Below are 15,735 nucleotides of genomic sequence, written 5' to 3' on the forward strand. Positions count from 1 at the left end.
CCACCAGCTTGAACAGTCTCCTGTTGACATACAGGATCCATGGATTCATGAGTTGTCTCCATACCCGTACACGGCCATCGGCTGGATGCAATTTGAAGCGAGACTTGTCCGACCGATCAACATGTTTCCAGTCATCAACATCCAATTGTCGGTGTTAACGCGCCCGGGCGAGGCGTAAAGCTGTGTACTGTGCAGTCATCAGGGACACACGAGTGGGCCTTTGGCTTCGCAAGCCCATATCGATGATGTTTCGTTGAATGGTTCACAAGCTGACACTTTTTGATGGCCCAGCATTGAAATCTGCAGCAATTTACGGAAGGGTTGCTCTTCTGTCACGTTGAACGATTCTCTTCAGTCGTCGTTGGTTCCGTTCTTGCAGGATCTTATTCCGGCCGCAGCGATGTCGGAGTTGTGATGTTTTACCGGCCTCCCGATATTCACGGTACGCTCGTGAAGTGGTCGGGTGGGAAAATCCCGACTTCATCACTATCTCGCGTATGCTGCGTCCCATCGCTCATGCGCCGAAAATAACACCACGTTCAAACTCACATAAATCTTGATAACCTGTGAAAGGCCCGCTAAATCACACAGGGCTAACAGGTATTTAGGATTGTGGAAAGGGCCAAGGGAGTTGCGGTCGGATTCACTTCACAATTGTAATTTATTATCATTTAGTTCACAAACACACTTTTGAAAGAATTAAATTTTCTTTGCGGCTGAAGGCCCCCAAACAGATGCTTTAAAATAAGTTCAATTTTGATAAGACATGACACACAGTTAAATTTACAAATAAGATAAATCGTATACATATATGAGATCAGCATGTGGAGCGGCTGAAGGCCGCCGGATTAAATCTTCAAAATTCCAAATATACCATGATGGTTACTGAAGGTAGAAGGCCACAATGTTTTAAGATGTTAACAGGGCTGATGGCGCAGAAGGTGCACAGAAAGAGACAAACAAACGCAATAAGATGGCTGAAGGCCGCAAGGTTAAATTCTGCAAATTAAGGAAATATATATAGCAACAATCGGTAAAACAATACATTAAGTTTAAAATTTCCTTTTGCAACATCAACGGCGGAAGGCCCACAATAACTTGTAAAATCTTTCAGAGGAAATTGCAATAACATTTCAAGAGCAAAAGGCGATAATGTTTGAACTTGAATGAAACTCTGAGAACATGTTTTCAGGGCTGAAGGCCCACAAATAACCTTGCCAAATTGAAAATATAAAATACAACTAAATTACAAGAACATTAACACTGCCAAAAGGATAATTAAGAGAACGGCACTTAGGAGTCTCCAGTGGATCGGTCCCCTTGAGCTCTTAAGGGACCAAACTGCAGAGGTCATCGGTCGGATCGGTCTGCCCTCGTTCACTTCGGCGAGACACGTGGTGAGTCTAACTACACTGAATTCGTGCGAACCCAACCAAGGGACAGTCACGGATCGACCGACCAACCGCTTGCTTGCCACGGCGGAGTATACAAGAATTCAAGCGCGCCCCCCCCCCCCCCCAACCCCCTCCCCCGCCCCTACAAAAAAAAAAAATACTAGTATCACTAACCCCAAACAAACGCGTATGTGAAATGATCTGCCAAAACTACACACCATGCTGGGCAGCAACAACAGGTGAGGAAAAGACACTGCCTAAACTTACGTTAGCGGCCAGAACAGGTAACCAGAACACCAACGGCCACAAGGCAGAAAATTCCGCTGGTGCACTTGACCATGGATAAATTAATTTGATCAGTTCCACCTGACGGCGGCTTTCTCAACACTTCACTCGTTGTTACTCACAGGAAAACCTCCACAACAGCAACGCCGGAACCAACAACGTAATGCTCAAAACCACTCAACCTTCACGTCCTGTGTCGGCTAGCGACGATGCTCGTACCGATCGGACAGCTCCAGACAGACTCCGACACTTCGCAGAGACCGCCAGCGGCCCAGTCGACTACGCCGCACGGAGATGTCCTCGGACGAACCGACCGACAAACAGTCCACCAAAAGTCAGGCCCGGCTGAAGTGATGCGTGGCGGCAACGGTCGGGCGGACGATGTCCACGCAGGGCTCACAGCTGCTGCAAGCCGGCGACTGGCTGGACCGGTTTGCGCTCCAGACGCGTTGCAACTGACTGCCAGGGCCCAACTCACGACCCGAACTGCCGCCGTGAACTCTCCTCCTCCCACGTTCCGACTCACCCCACGACAGATGACAACCGGGCAGCCGAGCAAAGATCTATCAGAGGGATATATGGATACGCGCTACTAGCGCCGATGACGGTCAGGCAAAATAGCAACTCAGTAACGCCAGTAATTTAAATCAGCGTGGTGAGATGGAAATACGTTAAAGCAGGGTGTAAGATACCGAATGGTGGGATGGCGAGCCATTCACGGCTCAACCTGCCATTGTAGCAGCAGTAACCGATCTAACAACTGCGCCAGACACTTGTCGTTGTATATAGGCATTGCCAACCGCAGCGCCGTATTCTGCCTGTTTACATATCTCTTTATTTGAATAAACATGCCTATACCAGTTTCTTTGGCGCTTCATTGTGTAAGAGCTTTGGGCATCACCTCCTGAAAATATATTAACTAACGTACTGCGGCCGGCCGCGGTGGTCTCGCGGTTCTAGGCGCGCAGTCCGGAACCGTGCGTGCAGGTTCGAATCCTGCCTCGGGCATGGATGTGTGTGATGTCCATAGGTTAGTTAGGTTTAAGTAGTTCTAAGTTCTAGGGGACTAATGACCACGGCAGTTGAGTCCCATAGTGCTCAGAGCCATTTGAACCATTTGAACGTACTGCGAAATATCAGGGTAATTCATGCAAATGGCAGAAAACCTCTCCGTCGGACGATTCAATAAGTGCACGATGTATCACGCTTTACTTTTGTTTGAAGGAATGACTCGGTCTCGTCGACAAACTTTCCCTTAGGCCAGTTTCTTGTTACATTTGTGGATAATTCTTATTCGAGTGCGGCAGTGTATCCCGGCAATCTCGAACGCGTTTACTACAGTAACGCAAACTTCTTTGTCTTATCTGTCCTGTGATAATCGCGGCCGCAGTGCCACACCGCAGAGTGTTCACATTCTGTGGAGAAGCGAGCGGAGACGCAATTATCGCAGCGCCGCCGACGGAAGCTGTAGGGGCGCGCAGTCCGGCCCGCTGGAGCGCTAAAGCGCCTCACGAGCCTAACCAGATTCCAGGTCCATTCCGGCCCCTCTGCCCTTAATCAGTTTGCAGCTGCGGAAGGCCGCTGCACCCCGCATGGCCAGAGAACGCTGCTCTGGTCTGCCGCCAGCGACACGGAGGCTGCAACCGGAAGCGGAAGCCCTGGCCTCTAGCAGCGTCTAGGGAAGCACCCCTTGTGGGCACCTCCTAGCAAAGTTAATAAAGCAGCCGCTGTAAATTAAACCTGCAACAGTTGACACTATACTCTGGCCATAGAAATAGGCACATTATAACACCTCACGCAACAAACTACAAATTAGCACTAGACGCACTACAGTGAGGTGACAAAAGTCATGGGATATCTCCTAATATCGTGTCTGACCTCCTTTTTCCAGGCCTAGTGCAGAAACACGAGGTGGCATGCACTCAATAAGTCTTTAGAAGTCTGCTGCAGAAAATTGGGCAATGATGCCTCTATAGCCACCCATAATGCCGAAAGTTTTGCTGGTGTCGGATTTTGTGCACGAACTGACCTCTCGATTATGTCCCATTGATGTTCGATTGGATTTAAGTCGGGCGTTCTAGGTGGCCGTATCGTTCGCTTGAAATGTTCAGAATGTTCTGACACGACGCAGTGTCATCCATAAAAATTCCATCGTTGTTTGGAAACATGAAGTGCACGAATGGCTGCAAATGTTCTCCAAGTGGCCGAACATAACCATTTCCAGTCAATGATCGGTTCATTTGGACCAGATGTCTCAGTACATTCCATGTACCCTGTGAACCAGAGGTGTACACATTCCGCTTCTAACCTGTCCATGCTTGCTTGTAGAGATGTAATCTGGTAGCGTACTTTTCAGTTTAGTGAAGTCGTAGGTGGTAGTAGGTCCTATTTAGTTCCTGCGCAAGCTTTGTTTATATGTACTCGTTGTCGCAGGAAGGTATATGATAATGAGGCAACCTGCTGGACATTATCAGCAGAAGGGGCAGGCTTCGTTACTCCTATCGAAGCCAAGCTATGTCCAACCCAAGCAAACTGAAGAACTCATGCTTGCATGTCCGTCTTTCCCGTGAGCTACACTACGTAGCAATGTATTCTGAACCCTTTCACTCTATTGTTGTCAGTAGGGTTCCGACGTTTCTTACCCGAGTATTGCAAGACGAAGCTCAATATATTATGTATACTCATTTTGGATCGTTGTAGCCCAGAAAATTATGGATTTTATTTGTCTTTTTTTCTTTTTGGTGAATTTCGGGTTTATTTATTTCTTTCGATATGAATTGTTTTCAATCCAACTTCACCTTCTTTCGACTAGTACTGTCTATCATCAATTCGAACAGTCATCAGGTCACCTCAGATATGTGATTTCTGAAGTAACAAGAACCATCCCTGAAAATCGAGATCCTTTGCACTTAAGAACCTGAAGATATTGTTCAAATGGCCCTGAGTACTATGGGACTTAACTGCTGAGTTCATAGTCCCCTAGAACTTAGAACTACGTAAACCTAACTAACCTAAGGACATCACACACATCCGTGCCCGAGGCAGGATTCGAACCTGCGACCGTAGCGGTCGCGCGGTTCCAGACTGAAGCGCCGAGAACCGTTCAGCCACTCAGGCCGGCGGACCTGAAGATATCTATTATACTGCAACGCCAACTAAAGTAAGGTTTTGGAAGTTTGGTTTCTGTAACCGTGTGTGTCTTGAGCGAAATATGACCCCACTTATAACAATTGTAATTAAGTTTTCCAGGATGTGTATTGCGGTTCGCTAAATTCTTTTTAAGTGACAAAGATAGTTCACTTCAAATGCGTACATTTTAGTTTAGGCTTTACCGTGACTGTTATTGACATTAAATGAAACAACAAGTTTACTGTTACCAGTCACTGTTTATTTATCTCCACGTCGCGTTTCATAGATTTTAAAACTCCAGCGGTGGATTTACATTTGTTAGTATGACATTTGTGTGTGTGTTGTGTTACGATGTTTTGGAGGAACTTGCGGCACTGTCTGCTGAAGAAACAAAACACCATTTCAGAACATGGTTTTGGGTGTCTTTTGACAAAAAATTAAACGTATATCTAACGGTAATCATAAAATAAGTAAAATAGATTACCTCCAGTGGTCACAGGTTCCTTTCACTGTCGTAACACATCACATGTATACTGTCATATTTTATAAACAAATATGGCGTCCTGAAAGTATTGCGTGCAAGGATCGTATAGCAGAAGAGAAAACATTATCAAAAGTGCAAAGAATATATTCTTTGGACTTTGCAATTTGTGATGTGCTTCCGTTGCAGCAGGCTGAGCTGCTTTAATGGTTCCAGGAAGGCTGGAAGGAGGATTTGTACACCTCCGATGTACACACAGCTCACACCATTATGAAGCCACCACGAGCTTTCCATGTTCAGTTCTGGTCCATGGCTTCGTGGGATCTGCGCCACGCATGAACTCTACCACTAGCTCTTACCAACTAAAATCGGGACTGATTTGACCATAGCACGGTTTTCAGCGCGTGTAGGGTCCAACCGATATGGTCAAGAGTCCCGGAGATGCACTGCAGGCGACGTCGTGCTGTTAGCAAAGGCATTCGCCTCGATCGTCTGTGAACATAAACCATTAACGCCAAAATTTCGTAGGACTGTCCTAACGTATACGTTCGTCGAACGCCCCACATTGATTTCTGCGGTTATTTCAAGCAGTGTTGCTTCTCCGTTATTAGTGACAACTATACGCAAACGTCGCTGCTCTTGGTCGTTAAGTGAAGGCTGCGTTGCTTGTGGTGAGAGGCCATACCTGAAATTTGGTATTCTCGGCTTACTCTTGACATTGAGGATCTCGGAATATTGAATTCCCTAACGATTTCCAAAACGGAATGTCCCGTGCGTGTAGCTCCATCCACCATTCCGCGTGCAAAGTTTATTAATTCCCATCGTGCGGACAAAATCACGTCATTCCAAAAACGTATGATGATATAAAAGTAATTATTCACCACTTTAAAGGACCCGAAAACTTAATTGTTATTTAGAAGCCATATTGACCTCCAATTACCAAGCAACTCAAGATACCAAAGGTCAGGTTCCATCCAATGCCAAGCTCATTTCTTTTGAAATAGTAAATGCATACAGCAGCATATGGATCAAAGAATCCATTGATATAATCAAACAAAATTTATTAAAATGTCTCATATTATGTCCACAGCCGATATAGTTGAACTAATAGAATTGCTTGAGCTCGTTCTCTTCCACAGTTGTTTCACATTCGCTGGCAAAATGTAAAAAAAGGATGTAGACCTAGCAATGGGAAGTCCTCTCAGCGAAATCATTGCAGAAATTTCCATTAATTACCTCGAAAATAAAACTCTGAACAACAAGGGAATAATCTTCCAGAAAACTGCGCACTGCTGCAGAAATGTAGATGACACATTCATTCTATATAATGGTACTACTGAAGAAATAGGATCTCTGCTAAACATGTTTGCCGAGCTGGATTAGTCGAGCGGTCTAAGGCGCTGCAGTCATGGCTGTGCGGCTGATCCCTGCGGAGGTTCAAGTCCTCCCTCGGGCATGGGTGTGTGTGTTTGTCTTTAGGGTAATTTAGGTTAAGGAGTGTGTAAGCTTAGGGACTGATGGCCTTAGCAATTAAGTCCCATAAGATTTCACGCACATTTGAATATTTTAAACATGTTCAGTAACTTACACAGTAACATCCATTTCATCTAGAACACCAGAAAGATATCAAAATAATTGTTTTAAACATGACCATAACCGACGCAAAGTAGACCCTGAACTTCAACGTACGCACAAAACCAACAAACAAAGACACTGTCATTAATAAAACTTCCACACACCCATACTCACATGAACAAGCTGCATTCAGATCGTTTTTAAAAATATCATGGGAATTCTCACTTAATCCTGCTGACTATGAGTCCTAAACACTATCAAATACACTGCACACAGCACTTACACAATGTAAAACTTAAAATCAAAGGAAATAACATGGCTACCCCCCTACAGCATACAAAAACCTAAGTATATAACGATACCATATGTAGGAGTCAGCTCAGAGAAAACAGTCAAGCTGTTTAAAAACACACATAGCTGGATCACTTTTTCCACCAACAAAAACGTAAGAAAGAAACTGGTCCATCCATCATACAACCTAGAGAAAAACTGAGAAAATCTGGAATTTAGAAAATTATACGTAGTCATTGCAACAAAAACTACATTGGCGAAACGGGAATAAATTTTAAAACGTGTTTTGAACACATTGACTTTTTCAGATTCGATACAGCCAATAAGTCAGCTATAGCAAAACATATAAATGAAACAGAACACATTATTGCGACCTCAAATTACTGTATACTTTGGAAAAGAGCAGGAGAGTGAACATCTTGGAAGAAATGGAAATATTCTTGCATGGCCATTAGCCGAAAACTGAGATCCTAAATGAAACGATATAGTTCAAAAAATCACACTTCTTTACAAATTTCAATTCAGTACAGTAAGGACATGGTATTAAGGTTGCATATGTGTATAGATCCCACAAATGTTATGTTTGTAATTCTTAAAATAAAATGTTTTATACTGTAATTTGTATTACAAATTGTCACAGTCACTCATCTAGTAATGTATTACGCCAACCAACATCAGTGATACGCCAGCAAGGCATGCAGAATACATAACTACTGAGAACTCCAGGATCGACATATCGACAGTCAAACCGACCGCCACCTTGTTTTCTGCACTGCTGATTTGTCTTGTGCTATCAAGTTTTAAAGTTACCCTTGCGATGTTCATTACCTATGGCGAAGAAGTCTAAGGGAACCGATAACTTAGAACATCACAAGGAGACTGCCACGCCATAAGAACAAAGTGAGTGACTGTTTTATAAAAATTTTCATATGAACAGCAAACAAATATACAAAGTGACATCGTCTTTTACTAGCTTATACTTCTCTCTCTCCACAAACTGATCACAGCAGTCATGTAAACAAACTTTAATATCTGTGTACACTTACCTTAAATGTTTTTGTAACGCCACGATAGCCTGGTGATGAGGTATCACCACGAAACATGTCGCTAACTAAACAATTTAGTAATAAACAAATTCTCCGACTAGTAGCGGCATTTGCAAACTTTTTTATATTAATTGTCACTGTGAACTGGAATGCGATGGTAACAAACGTAAGGGAAGTAAAAATAGTAGATCATGGACTGTGGGGAGGGAATGAAAAAGTAAGCTGCCTGGTAGAATTTGGAATAAAGCCAATTTCAATCATTCCATCCTTGGATCCTGAAAGAAGTTTTCGGGTGAATTATGCAGGCTGAGGCAGCTAAGACAGCCATTCCAAATATAAATGCACGGTCGGTAAGGGAGATATGATAAAAATTCCTTGGGAAGGATGTGGAGTGTTTAGAGATGATGGGAAGGTGGAATGTATTGTTTTAGTCACGATGGTGGGGTAGTACGTTGGGTTGATTGGATTAAAGTTGATGGGAGAAGTGGAACGGTTGAAGGTGTTCTACGTGTTTGAAGAGGTGTGGGAACTCAACTAAGTGGTACAGCTCGTGTCTGAATATTAGAATCCGGAATGCTAAGTGGAGTGTAGGTCATTGATAGATTTGGCGTAAGTGGTATAATATGCGAAACGATCATTTATTCTACAGACTGCTGTGTATCATGTAAATTTCAGAACCATCAGTGAGTTGGCACCCTGTTCTAGACAGAGAGTGGATTGTGTATTTGCTTGCTGCACAAACGTCGCTAGTCGCGGATATCCGCTGCTCTAAATAACCTTCAGCATTCTCTCGTCGCCATCGCAAAAAGGAGCTGCGAGATCTTTCAGCATGATAACGTGCGTCCACTCTCCGTCCGTGTGTGACGCCCTGCTGGATCTTCGCACAGATTGCTAAGGCACACACATTTGTAGGGATAATTAAGATGATACTCGGCTAGGGAATAGACCGTCGACACGAATCCAGCTGTTGCATACAACACTGCAGCCGTTATTTACGTCCATGTACTCCGCTTTCGTATAAAGTTGTCGTCATTCTTCCATTGAGAAATATTTTTCTTCCCGTGGGTAAGACAGCTGCGCAACAGGCAGACGTAGGAAACCTGCGGAACACTATCTACATCTGCTGCTGCAGGATGTTGGACCTAACATAGGCCACATCAAGTATATGCAGAATGATTAAATTTATCGAGGTTACGTCTTCGTTAAGTTATAGCGACAACAGTTATAAAAGACCAATGTGAACAATCTGAGAGTGCTGCAGATTGCTACAGCTTCATTATTTATAATTAACGTGAAATATGCAGTATAAAAATATTTTTTATAAATAAAAATTAAACGTTCCGATAGGCTTGGTGAATACGTTGAAAATTGCTTTCACTGAAATTCGGAAAAGTACCTTCGAATAGGTGTCAGCATTTCGTCGTTTTGTTCGCTCTTATGAACTTGTATACCACAAATGAAAGCCGAGACATGCCAGTATAATAGTTTATTGCTACGGCGGCCTTTAGTACACCATTTACATATCAGCTACAACGTCTATAATAATTGCAGCGAACCACCATCAGTATTCCTCGAGGGACGTTTCATCACGTATTCAAATGATGTTATCTAACTTTGAAGCAAGTATTACCGCAAAGAAAATCTCATCATTGGTTACAATGGACAGAATGTAATGCAGAACCTCTTTGTCTAGGACATTTGAAAGCACAGGCTTTTTTTTCTCCAAATAAAATCAAATTTAAATGTCATACTCAATTTTTCACGAAACATAATTCCGTCATGAGAGTAAGTAATTATCTTGTATAAATGTATTTGATGCTGTGGAACTTCTTCCTTGTTCAGTCTCTAAACTCACAGCTGTCAGAGCAAACGCGTGCAAAGATTCAAGTGTACTGAGTGATACATATGCTTAAGACACAGTGCCACCGTGGAAGTGCATGGAAACGCACTTACTGACAACTTAAATTAATAAATACTTCACCTATTCTGTTCTGTTCCGTTAAACCAGAATTTAGGAAGCTGTATTTATTCGATAATAAACTTAGTTCCCCAGTCCCTAGTGACAATAAATGCATGGAAGCATATATTTAAAAACTTTTCCAGACTCGCGAAATGTAAACATGCTTATTAAATGTTAAGAAAAATGTAAGCTTCAGACGGACAAAACGTCTAGATTAAAGAATATTGTTGAAGAAACTACAGATTTGTCGTAGAAAATGAACATCGATATAAGTCATAGACGTATGTTTCAAGCAATAACTTATAGGAACATGATCGAATATGCTGAATTTGACAGTACCGTTCGGAACTGACTTCGAAATGATGTGGAACGAAAGAATGACAGTTTGATAAGAGAGACAATAAAACTGCGAAAAAGACATACGTTGAGAAGTTATCACATATCATTATCTAAGATGAGAGATGACGCGGCAAGTAACAACATAGAGGAACTTCTAGAAGAACTCCAACCTTTTTTAAAATTTTTGTATAGTTTGAGAGATGAATGAAAAACAAAGGTAGGTAACAGCGAAAAAAATGAGAATCCGATGCGGCTGCAGCTATGGTGTAAACTGCCAGTCGAGGAATGAAGAATTGAGACATCTGAAGATAATGGTGTTTCGGCAGAAATGTTAAAGCAATAACAAAATAGCACAAAAGAAACTTGCAAAATTGTTTACAGATTATTTATGTAGAAACACCATTCCCTCAAGTGAAACAATATTTATTCTGCGACAAAATAAATGATACATACAAGAGCGTATAACACTAATTACCCATCATCTTTCATTCTGTAATGTACAACATACTACAGTTATTTCCAGTCGAGTAGAAAACTAGACATGAAATTTTAACCTGGAAACGAGCAATCCGTGAGTAGAAGTGGGTGTAACACAGAGGGCAATTTTCAGGACCTGAACATACCTGATCGAAATTAGACTAGCTTAAAGAGAATGAATGACTACTTAGACTTTCGTAGATACTGAGATCCCTTTTGACTCGGTTTCAGCTAAATATGTGGTACTGACAGTCTGTGTGAGAAGTGAGACGCTGTTTCAACCTGTGTTAGTATGACGTAAAATGTAAATGTCGTGTGACTAGGGTCTCCCGTCGGGTAGACCGTTCGCCGGGTGCAAGGCTTTCGATCTGACGCCACTTCGGCGACTTGCGCGTCGATGGGGATGAAATGATGATGATTAGGACAACACAACACCCAGTCCCTGAGCGAAGAAAATCTTCTACCCAACTGGGAATCGAACCCGGGCCCTTAGGATTGATATTCTGTCGCGCTGCACTTAGTTACCGGGGACATACCGTTAGTATGATGAAGAATATGTTCAGAAATGCTGCATCTTCCATTAAAATTTATCACGATAGTGGGAAATTTGAGAATGGTAAGAGAGTTTACATAATGAGGTATCATATCACCGAAACTACTCTCCGTGATCCAAGGGGAAGATATTCACAACAGTTATCTCCAATCGAGTAGAAAAAATACATGAAATTTTAACCTGGAAACGAGCAATCCACGAGTAGAAGTGGGTGTAACACAGAGGGCAATTTTCAGGACGTGAACTGGGAAAAGAGAGAGGAGTACGAGTTAATGGTGCAGACTTACACCAATTTCGTTTTTCAGTGACATCATATGGTTAGTTTGAAGGCAGATGAACTACAATAATGACTAGAAGGACTTAGGTCCCAGCAGAACAAATTTCAAAGTAGGCCTGGAAGCGAGTTACAATAAGACAATGAACAATACGCAGAGGACATATCGGAAAATTATAACAGATTCGCAATGAACTAAAGTTGCCAAGTGTTGTATTTACTATATTACAGAAACAACTGGATGCACAGTAAAAGAAGGAAATATAGGAGTAAAAATTGTGTGGAGTGTTTCCATAAAAGTAAGTAGGGGTTTTCAAAACTTAACTTGAAAGCGAACTCTCACCATCACTGTATTACCGATTTTGACTAATACCAACGACAGATGCACATTTCACAAAGTAACCATTAAGCAATTGATGTTTCAGCGAACAGGGAAAAAATGTGAATTACTAGGAGGGTCAGGAAAACAAACGAATGGATGAGTGAACAGATTGAAGTGGGAGGTGATGGAAATTAAATGCTGGAAGACAGTAGACGGGACAAACAACTCATTTGTTGAGTTGCAAGACACAAGAAGAGACTAAGACGACGAGGTAATGCAAGATTAATGGATGACGTTAGAAAACATGTAAAACATGGATGCCTGTAGCTGAAGACCGTAATGCACTGCAGTGTCTGGTTAGGTTAGTGTTTTTTTAACGTCCCGTCGACAACGAGGTCATTAGAGACGGAGCACAAGCTCGGGTTAGGGAAGGATGGGGAAGGAAATCGGCCGTGCCCTTTCAGAGGAACCATCCCGGCATTTGCCTGAAACGATTTAAGGAAATCACGGAAAACCTAAATCAGGATGGCTGGAGACGGGATTGAACCGTCGTCCTCCCGAATGCGAGTCCAGTGTGCTAACCACTGCGCCACTCGCTCGGTTGCAGTGTCTGGATCGGGTGTTTATAGAGTAGCAGATGTGAAATGGGTGATGGTGACAATGTCAAAAATGTGTTACCAATAACTATATTTAGAATTATCATGCGTCCAATATCATGTTGTTGTAGAGTAAACGAGCAAATACGATGTGGAACAGTTTCTGCCATTCGTGTTATTTTTGACGTGATAAGGTACACATGTCCGGGAAACTTGCATTACGAAAGTTACTTTCTTTAACCTCGGCTATATGCGCTGAGCCATAAGTTGTAGATGTAATGCACTAATGTTGTTTCGTAGCTTTATGTCTAAGCTCGATATTCCCGCTATACTTTTTACGGATACGCGAAAATAAACGACAGCGTTAACCACTTTGTGATTTTTTGGATTATATTACACAGATATAGAAAGTTAATCAAACTATCCATAGATGAAGTACACTTCTGTTCCAGAGAGCCGTAGTGAGAAGATCCTCAAAGAGTAGAGAACATGTCATAAAACAACAATACATAATATATAGTTACAAAAAAAGTCATACTAACGTACCTACTAAGTGAAATGGTTCTTACGGACGTCGAATAAATAAATATTTTTCATTGAAGAGGTAATAATAAACTTGTCTCTATAACATATAAAAGAAACAACACGCTGAGGTGAACATACTTGTTGTAGCCACGCATCATCGAGCAGAATATCAGTTCACAACACTTATTTACATTTATCACATTACTGCACTGAATGTGTGCGGGAGCCAGGTTTTCACGCAACACTTCATTTGCTTGATATTATTAATACTGCATACATCAATCGCTTCTGCTAAGAAATTCGTCAGAGGATATATGATATAATACGAAAAGTGCCAACCAAGGCAAACATAATCACACTGTTGTTGTTGTAATCTTCAGTCAAAGCCTTGTTTGAGGCAGCTCTCCACATTAGTCTATCTCCCGCGATCCTCTTCGTCTCTGCATAATTACTGCAGCCTACAACCATTTGAAACTGCTTATGGAATTCAAGCCTTTGTACTCCTCTACAGCTTTTACCATCCATACCTTCATCCAATACTAAAATGAAAATTCGTTTATGTTTTGAGATGTGGCCTAATAATATATCTGTCCTGTTAATCAAGTTGTGCCATAAAGGCCTTTTCCTCATTCGATTCAGTATGTCTTCATCGTTTATCCGATCTAATCACCTAGTCTTCAGCATTCTTCTGTGACATCACATTTGAAAATCCTATAGTATCTTCTTTTCTGTACCGTTTACCGTCCATGTTACAGTTCCATATAAGGCTACACTCCAGATAAATATTTTTAGTCAATTTATTGCAGTCAACATTGTCAAAAGCCTTTTCTTAGCGATTGTAATGTGATAAATCCTGCTTATCTTTTCTTCTGGTCTGAATAACCAGAACTTTTCTCCATCAGAAGAGATCTGTTGAATAAATTTAACTACTCAGTCTCGAGTGACTATGAAATTCGTTAAAAAATACTTTAAAATGTGTCTGTGAAACTTGCTGCTTCATGTGCAGCTTCATTATCTGTACACATACTTAACAAACTCTAAGGAAAGTCTATAGCTTCTAATCACGGCATCAGAAGGAATAGTCGTAGAAAAGTCGTTTGAAAGAAGAATTAAATACCTCATTAAAAGAAAGTGAAAACCTTCTGCAGATGACATAATGAATGGCGAATACACATTGTGAAAACATATTTCAAGCAAACGGTAAATAAATTGGTAGAATCTGTTGAAATACAGAAAATCTGTTGAAATACAGAATGTCTGAAGAGGGTGTAAGAAGATTTAATAAAAGTAGATATTAAAATTTGAGAATTCTGCAGCACACTACTATAAAATAGTAGGAGTATGTAATATTTACGCCACGACTATCTGACGCTATAATGCTTATATGCCTGAAAGGATTGACTTGCAAAAATTATCTTGTCTACTCTCTACTCTTTTTGGGCAACTATAAGGTGCGGTTCAGGCTGAGGCAGTGCGACATGCTATACCATACGTGACACGACCTGCAATACAGTGCAAAAGCAATCGACATCGGCGAAGCGCATAGAAACATATTGAAAGCGACTTCACTGCTCCGATGTGGGAGGACAGCGATACAGCACTGGCACATATCTCTATCATATAGCCCAGTGCACCATAGTGCTGGCCCCTCCAAGCAACCTGTGTTATACGATGCACGGGGAGAGAAATTTCAAATAATCCGATGAGCTACATCCGTCTCTCTAGTTAGTTTCTCAATAAAAGTTTTACTTCTCGCTTTTTTAGAACGCTACGCATATTTTGAAAAGTTTGTAATGTAGATCATAGTCGTTGGTCTATTTATGTTTGGTTCTGTACGAAATGTAACTAACACACTGTTTCTAACAGTGGGAGGAGAGCGATACGGTTTTCCATTCTCGAGGAAATTCGTGGGACATATTGGAGTTTGTGACGAGGTTGCCAGGTATGCACCGCATGCAAGGCTATTTGGGTTTTTCTTAACATGTGCTTCTTCCACTTCTTCAAAAATATTTTCTACCCCTACACAGAGTTCACCACGCACTGCTACACCATTGATGGTACATGTGACCTCACTCCAAATCCAGCAAAGTTTCTTGTGAATGCCTCTCAAACTGAATCATGTACGTCTCTGAGATACTGAACAGTTGCAGAAGTACTGCCCTTGCTTTATGTACGTACCACACCGACTATAGTACCATATTATGTGCTCTTACAAAAAAACTTTTTATGGTGGTATTTTTAACGTCATTCTCACAATTTCACTAACTTACCTAAAGTAGCTTCTCAGCAGGAGAAATAGCAAGTAGAAAATTTGTGTCCTGCTTTATTAGAGTGGCCGATAGTAGTTGTTCCAAAAAGTGGAATTTTTGTTCGTGTTGAGAGAGTTAGCGAAAAACTACCGCTTAATAATGTTTTATGTTCATAGCGTTGTACAGGTACATCCAGTACTTCTTTTTCTTTTTCAGTTTGCTGAGCTTTAAATAATAAG

Source organism: Schistocerca piceifrons, chromosome 1, assembly GCF_021461385.2.
Source record: "Schistocerca piceifrons isolate TAMUIC-IGC-003096 chromosome 1, iqSchPice1.1, whole genome shotgun sequence".
Taxonomy (NCBI): domain Eukaryota; kingdom Metazoa; phylum Arthropoda; class Insecta; order Orthoptera; family Acrididae; genus Schistocerca; species Schistocerca piceifrons.